Raw genomic sequence first — 6,651 nt, 5'->3', positions numbered from 1 at the left:
TTTAGTTGAGACAGTTTCACCATGTTGGCCAGGCTAGTTTTGAACTCCTGACCTCAGATGATCTGCCCACTTTGACCTCCCAAAGTGTTGGGATTACAGGTGTGAGCCACTGTGCCCAACCATGTCCAGAACTTTCTTCATCCTGCAAAACTGAAACTCTATTAAACAATAACTCCCCATCTCCTCTTCATCCCACTCCACGTGACAACCACCATTGTACTTTCTGTTCCTATGAACTTGACTACTTTAAGTATTTCATATGAGTGTAATAATATAGAATTTGTGATTGGCTTATTTAATTAAGCATAATGGCTTCAAGGTTCATCTGTGTTGAGCATGTTTCAGAATCTCCTTTCTTTTTAAGGCTAAATAATATTCGATTGTTCATCCATTCATCTGTCCACAGACGCTTGGGTTGCTTCTCCCTTTTGACTATTGTAAATAATGCTGCTATGAATATGGGTGTACAAATACCTGTCCATATCCCTGCTTACAATTTTCTTTTTAGGTTTATACCCAGGAATGGAATTGCTGGATCAGATGGTAATTCTTTTTAATTTTGGGGGGAACTGCTATAATGTTTACCTTACTGACTACAGCATTTCATATTATCACCAGCAGGGCACAAGAATTCCAATTTATCCACATCCTTACCAACACTTGTAATTTCCCAATTTTCCAATAATAGCTATCCTAACAGATGTGAAGTGACATTTCATTATGGGTTTTTTGAATTGAGTTCTCTATTATTTTAGCCAAAAAAGCATTCCTATTTAGTTCTATATTAGCCTCCATTAGGTGATCCTCTCCATAATGTGGGAGAAAGGTAATTGTGTAGGGTTGAATCCTCTCAGGGGCTGAAATAACAAATTATTATTTTAGTCACAAAAGTTTATGTAATCTTGGTATACATGCCAGGACCCTCTATTTCTTCAGTGCTTCTAAAACTGCATCCACATTCTCTTTTGCTTACAGAAGTTTGAAAATCCTTCCAATAAATATTTACTTAAAATAATAGTTAACATTTGAATGAATACTAAATATCAGACACTATTCTAAATCCTTCATATGTATTTACTTAATCTTCCTAGAAACTCTGCGAAATAGAAACCATCACACTCTGTATTTTACAGTTGTGGACGGTGAAGGGAAGAGAGGTTAGGTGACTTGCTAGTAGGTGACAGACCAGGACTCAATGCCCAGAAGCCTGGTTCCGATCCCCCTGCCTAGCCGCTGCACTCTACAGCCTATCATGTGCTAGGCCCTATGCGAGACACAAAGATTAGAGGCAAACTCTGCCCTCTCAGAGCTCACAGTCCAGCAAACAAGGTGAGACATAATGGGTGTTCATCTTCCACACCTCTTCCAAAATATGAATATGATCATTTCTGTTTAAAACCCCTTAAAGCCCCTTTACCTACATTACCTGTACCGATGGGCAGGAGCAGCTACATAATTTGCAGGACCCAGTGCAAAATTAAAATGCAAGTTACTTTCACCAAAATGGGGGGAGGTGCTATTAAGGTACTAAAAATAGTTTTTTCCTTTAAAAACATTTTATTACTTGTAAAACATAATAGGGGTAACATGAGTAAAAACAGAAATTTACAAACTGCAAAAAGGTAGTATTTTGGTGTCATAATGTTATGGAATGCAACAAATAAGAATAGTCCATTAGGCCAAGAAGGGTGGCTCATGCCTATAATCCCAGCACTTTGGGAGGCCAAGGCAGGAAGATAGTTGAGCCCAGGAGTTTGAGACCAGCCTGGGCAATATAGTGACACCTTGTCTCTCAAAAAAATAAAAAAATTAACTGAGTGTGGTGGTTCCCACCTGTAGTCCCAGCTACTTGGAAGGCTGACACGGGAGGATCACTTGAGCCAGGGAAATCAAGGTAATAGTGAGATATGATTGTAACACTGCATTCCAGCCTGGGTGACAAAGAAAGATCTTGTCTCAAAAAAAAAGCCTCATTCATGTGATATCTTGATTCATCATAAGATTTTTCTCGCTCATTTTTCCACAAAATCATTTCCACAAACTATTTTCTTTAAAAATCAAAGAGGCCATCAAAACGTATCCTTTTAGGATCCTTATTTTCAGTCAATATAATTGAAGAGATATCAATTGTTCTTAGCAAATCAATGGTGACAATTTTTTATAAGTTTTAATTTTCAGAAGGATCTTTCTAGGGATGTAACTGTTAGTGGATCTGTTACTGGATCTACCTGTTACTGGATCTGTTAGTACATCTAGAGCTGATGATTCTTGTGGAATTATTTTTCTAAAAAGATTTAACACTTCATACAAATCATTTTTGTGTAAATCTGAATTTGATTTTAATGTACACTTATACAATGCCATTTTAATGTTTTCTTTGATATTTCTTGTAACACGTGGAGGTTAAATAAGAAGCTGAAAGTGGCTTCATGATTTGTATATAATTCAGAAGGCCTGTTTATGCATATATCTCTGTATCTGTAATTACAAGGAAAAATGGATTTTAAAATTGTCTTATTTGTTAATGATTGCTTAATCTGAAGGTTCACATGAAAACAGGGCTCTTTTCCATCTAATGCAATGATTTTAATATCCGGTTTCTGTCTCTAAACCTGCAGGTATTTGCTTTGTAATGTTGCAGCAGTTTTAAAAACCAGAGGCTGGTCGTGGTAGCTCACACCTGTAATCCCAACTTTGGGAAGCCAAGGCAAGAGAGCCACTTGAGCCCAAGAGTTTGAGACTAACTTGGGTAACAGAGCAAGACCTCTGTCCCTACAGAACAAAAACATTAGCTGGGTACGACAGCACATGCCTATAGTCCCAACTACTTGGAAGGTCAAGACAGGACAGCTTGAGCCACTGCACTCCAGCCTTGGTGACAGAGCGAGAACTTGTCTCTAAATAAATAAATAAATACCAAAGATTCTAAACTCTTCAAAGAATTCTGACATATGCTGCTATGCTTTATTGCAATATCCTTGAATTTGCTTTTATTTTGTAATAATTTATTGACTAAATTTACTGCCTGAGTACTAGCAATTCCTGTTCCAGTGCTCAGGCCAGAGAGTTAATATTCATGTGGCTATCACAGGAGCAAAGTCTGGGGGTGAACAGCCAAGCAGCTTCCCCTCAAAGGTCTCATCATGGGTCTGCAGGCACTGTCCCCATACAGAGACCCCCTTTCTTCTGTGGCCACTGTGGCTGCTGCCACTGTCTGAGCTGATGTGATAGGCCCTGGGCTCAGCTCAGCTAGCTTGGGGCCCTGCAGTGCTGTGGACTCCTGAAACATACAACTGTGCCACTGGCAGCCAGGCCAGAGCCTCCATGTGCTAGCGCCATCACCCGGTGTGTCTCCACTACTCATGTGTATGTTCCATTGTCCCACCAGACTTCAGTAACAAAATACAAGCTCAAAGATGAAATTTAGGAATTTCAGGATGGTGGCAGCAAGGCATAACACCAAACATGGGGCCCTTTTCAGAGCAGGGCCTTATCTGTCTGGCTGTACAGGTTGCACACCCTTAAAGCTAATCACACTCATGGATATGGCATTCAAGAGCCCCCGCTTTTTTTGTGTGTGAGATGGAGTTTCCTTTGTGTTGCCCAGGCTGGAGTGCAATGATGCAATGTCAGCTTGCTGCAACCTCTGCCTCCCCACTTCAAGCGATTCTCCTGCCTCAGCCTCCTGAGTAGCTGGGACTACAGGCATGCGTCACCATGCCTGGCTGATGTTTATATTTTTAGTGGAGATGGGGTTTCACCATGTTGGTGGTCTGTCCACCTCGGCCTCCCAAAGTGCCAGGATTACAGGCGTCAACCACCGCACCCCGCCGTCAAGAGCTTTTAATCTGCTTCTTGTCTTTCATCCAAGTCTTGTAGGGCCCCATCTCTCACATAAGTGTACCCCATTTCCAAGTGTACCCCATTTCCAGCCCTCCCAAACTGCTCCACAACTCCAAGCCTTTGTCCAGCACCTCTACCTCGAACATTCTTCCTGGCCACAGCTCATCCTTTGAGACTGCTGTAGTATCACCTTCCCCGAGTCTTTCCTAACAAACCACCCCCCGGCCGGGGGTGGGTACTTCTCTTCTGTGTCCCCACAGTCTGCTGCACAAATCCTAATCATAGCATCCAACATACAGTCATAGCTGTCAAAGTCCATGGCTGCCTTCCCAGCTTATGGACTTCGAGCCCCACGAAGACATATGGTGTCTTTGATTCGCTTCTGCATTTCCCAGGCTCAGCTAGATCTGGAACACAGCAGACACTCAGAAAAGATTTGTTGAAAGAGTAGATACAGGTTCTCAAGAATAAAGTATTAGGATCTGAGCTTGTTTTATTATTCTCAGAACTGGGAAGTCATAGATACTACCTAAAGAAATGGAGAGTAAAGATATCACAGAAGGCTATAATTATAAAGACAACTACAAGAAGAAAGATCTAAGATTCCTAAATAGCAGAAGCACCATGTACATAGAACTGACCTCAAGATAAAGAAATAATGGAGGCCAATTTATATGGAAGAAATAGAAAAGATTTTCAACTGTTGCCCTACCTATGAAAAAAGCAGCAGGCTCAGGCAATTTCACAAGGGAAATTCTAACAAACTTTAAAAAGTAAATACTCCAATGGTTTTTAATTGTTCCAAAGCATCGAAAAAAAAAACCTTCAAATTCTTTCTGTGAAGCAAGTATACCATTGATACCAAAACTTAATACTGTACACACAAAAAAGCAAACTATAGATCAATATCGCTTATGACCATCAGTTAAAGACCCTCAATAAAGAATTATCAATCAGATTTCAACATCATAACCAAGTGGGATATACTTCAGGGTGCAAGGATGGTTTAATATTATAAAATCTACTTACATAATTAATCACAATAAATTTGAATATTTTAGATTTGAGAAGGAAATCATGTGATCACCTGCATAGATACTAAAGACATTTGAAGCAATGTTTTTGAGGAAAACATTTAATAAGATAGAAAAAGATACCTCTTTAACATGAAAAAAAAATTATCTCGACCCAATGCCAACATCAGACTTAATGGGGAAACACTAGAAAGTATCTCCATTAAATTCTGAAACAACAAAACAAAGATGGTCACATCAACACTATTTAACACTTTACTCGGTGTGTTAGGTGAATCAACTAGATAAAAATAAACTGGTGGTATAAAAATTAGGAGAGGAACTATTGCAGGAAATATAATTGTATATCTTGAAAAGCCAAGGAAATACACTAAAAATCTACTACAACAAAAAGAAAATACAACAAAATTACTCAGGAACAAAATTAATATATAATCATCAAGTTTTATTAATATAAGTGATGCGATGGAAAAAAAGACCTTATTTCTACTAGCAACAAAAAAAGATTCAATACCTGGCAATGAACTTAGCAATAGTCAAGGCCCATGTGAAGAAAATTTATAAAATGCTACTAAACATAGTAGCAAAATTGAAACAAGTGGAAATATAACACACTCTTGGGTAGAAATCCTCAACATCATAAAGCTGTAAATTCTCCATCGCTTAATTTTAAAATTTTAATGTAATCCAACAAACACAAATAGGCTTTTTTGGCTAGAAAAGTTGAGTCTAAGGTTTATATAGAAAAAGAAAGAAGGAAGAGTAGTGATTTTAAAGAAATGTAAAGAAGAGCAAGGGGGAGGTGGGTCAGCACTCCTAGATATAAAAGGAGGTTATGAAGCTTCAGTTATCACAACAATGTAATGCTGGCCTGTAAGCTGGAGACAGATAGGCTAATGGAGTAGAACATCACATTCAGAAATAGTCTCAAAACCATACATGGATACAGTATCATAAAGCTGGCATCTCAAGTCATTGGAGAAGTTATGGACCACTAAATAAATAGTATTGGGACAAATAGCCAGCCACCTAGACAAAAATGAAGTTGAATCCACTCTTCATGGTAGACTAGGTTAATTTCAAATGCATAGAAAAATGGAAAAATACCTTTCATCTTGTAGTGAGGAAAGCCTTCTACCACCCAAAATCTAGAAGCCATACAAGATCAAGATGTTTGGCTATACAAAAACAAAAAACTACTCTACATGTTTAACAAATACTGTAAGTAAAGTTGAAGAATAAATATTAAACCAGGGAAAATGTTTTCATAACAAATCACAAAGAAGTAATCTCCCTAATATATAATAGGAGTCACTAGCAGTCAATGAGACTTCTAAGTAACCCAATAGAAAATCAGCAAAGAACATGGGTAGATAAGAAATATAAATTTTAAACATATGAAAATATTCTTAACCTCATGCATAATGAATAAAATATAAAATAAAACACTAAGATAGAAATGTTCACTTACTTAGTACATTAACAAAAATCTAACATTTGATAACACTCTCACAGTGAGACTGGGAAAACAGGCATTTCAAACATTGGTGGTGAGAGTGTATATTGATATAAGTTCTATAAAGAGAAATCTCAGATTATCTATTTAATTTTTAAAAGTATTTATCTTTTCGGCCAGGTGCAATGGCTCATGCCTGTAAACCCATGAGGTGGGTGGATCACCTGAGTCAGGAGTTCAAGACCAGCCTGACCAATATGGTGAAACCCTGTCTCTAATAAAAATACAAAATTTAGCTGGACATGACAGCAGGTGCCT

The sequence above is a fragment of the Cebus imitator genome, unplaced genomic scaffold, assembly GCF_001604975.1.
Source record: "Cebus imitator isolate Cc_AM_T3 unplaced genomic scaffold, Cebus_imitator-1.0 Scaffold265, whole genome shotgun sequence".
NCBI lineage: Eukaryota > Metazoa > Chordata > Mammalia > Primates > Cebidae > Cebus > Cebus imitator.
Note: the sequence above shows the minus strand (reverse complement) of the source record.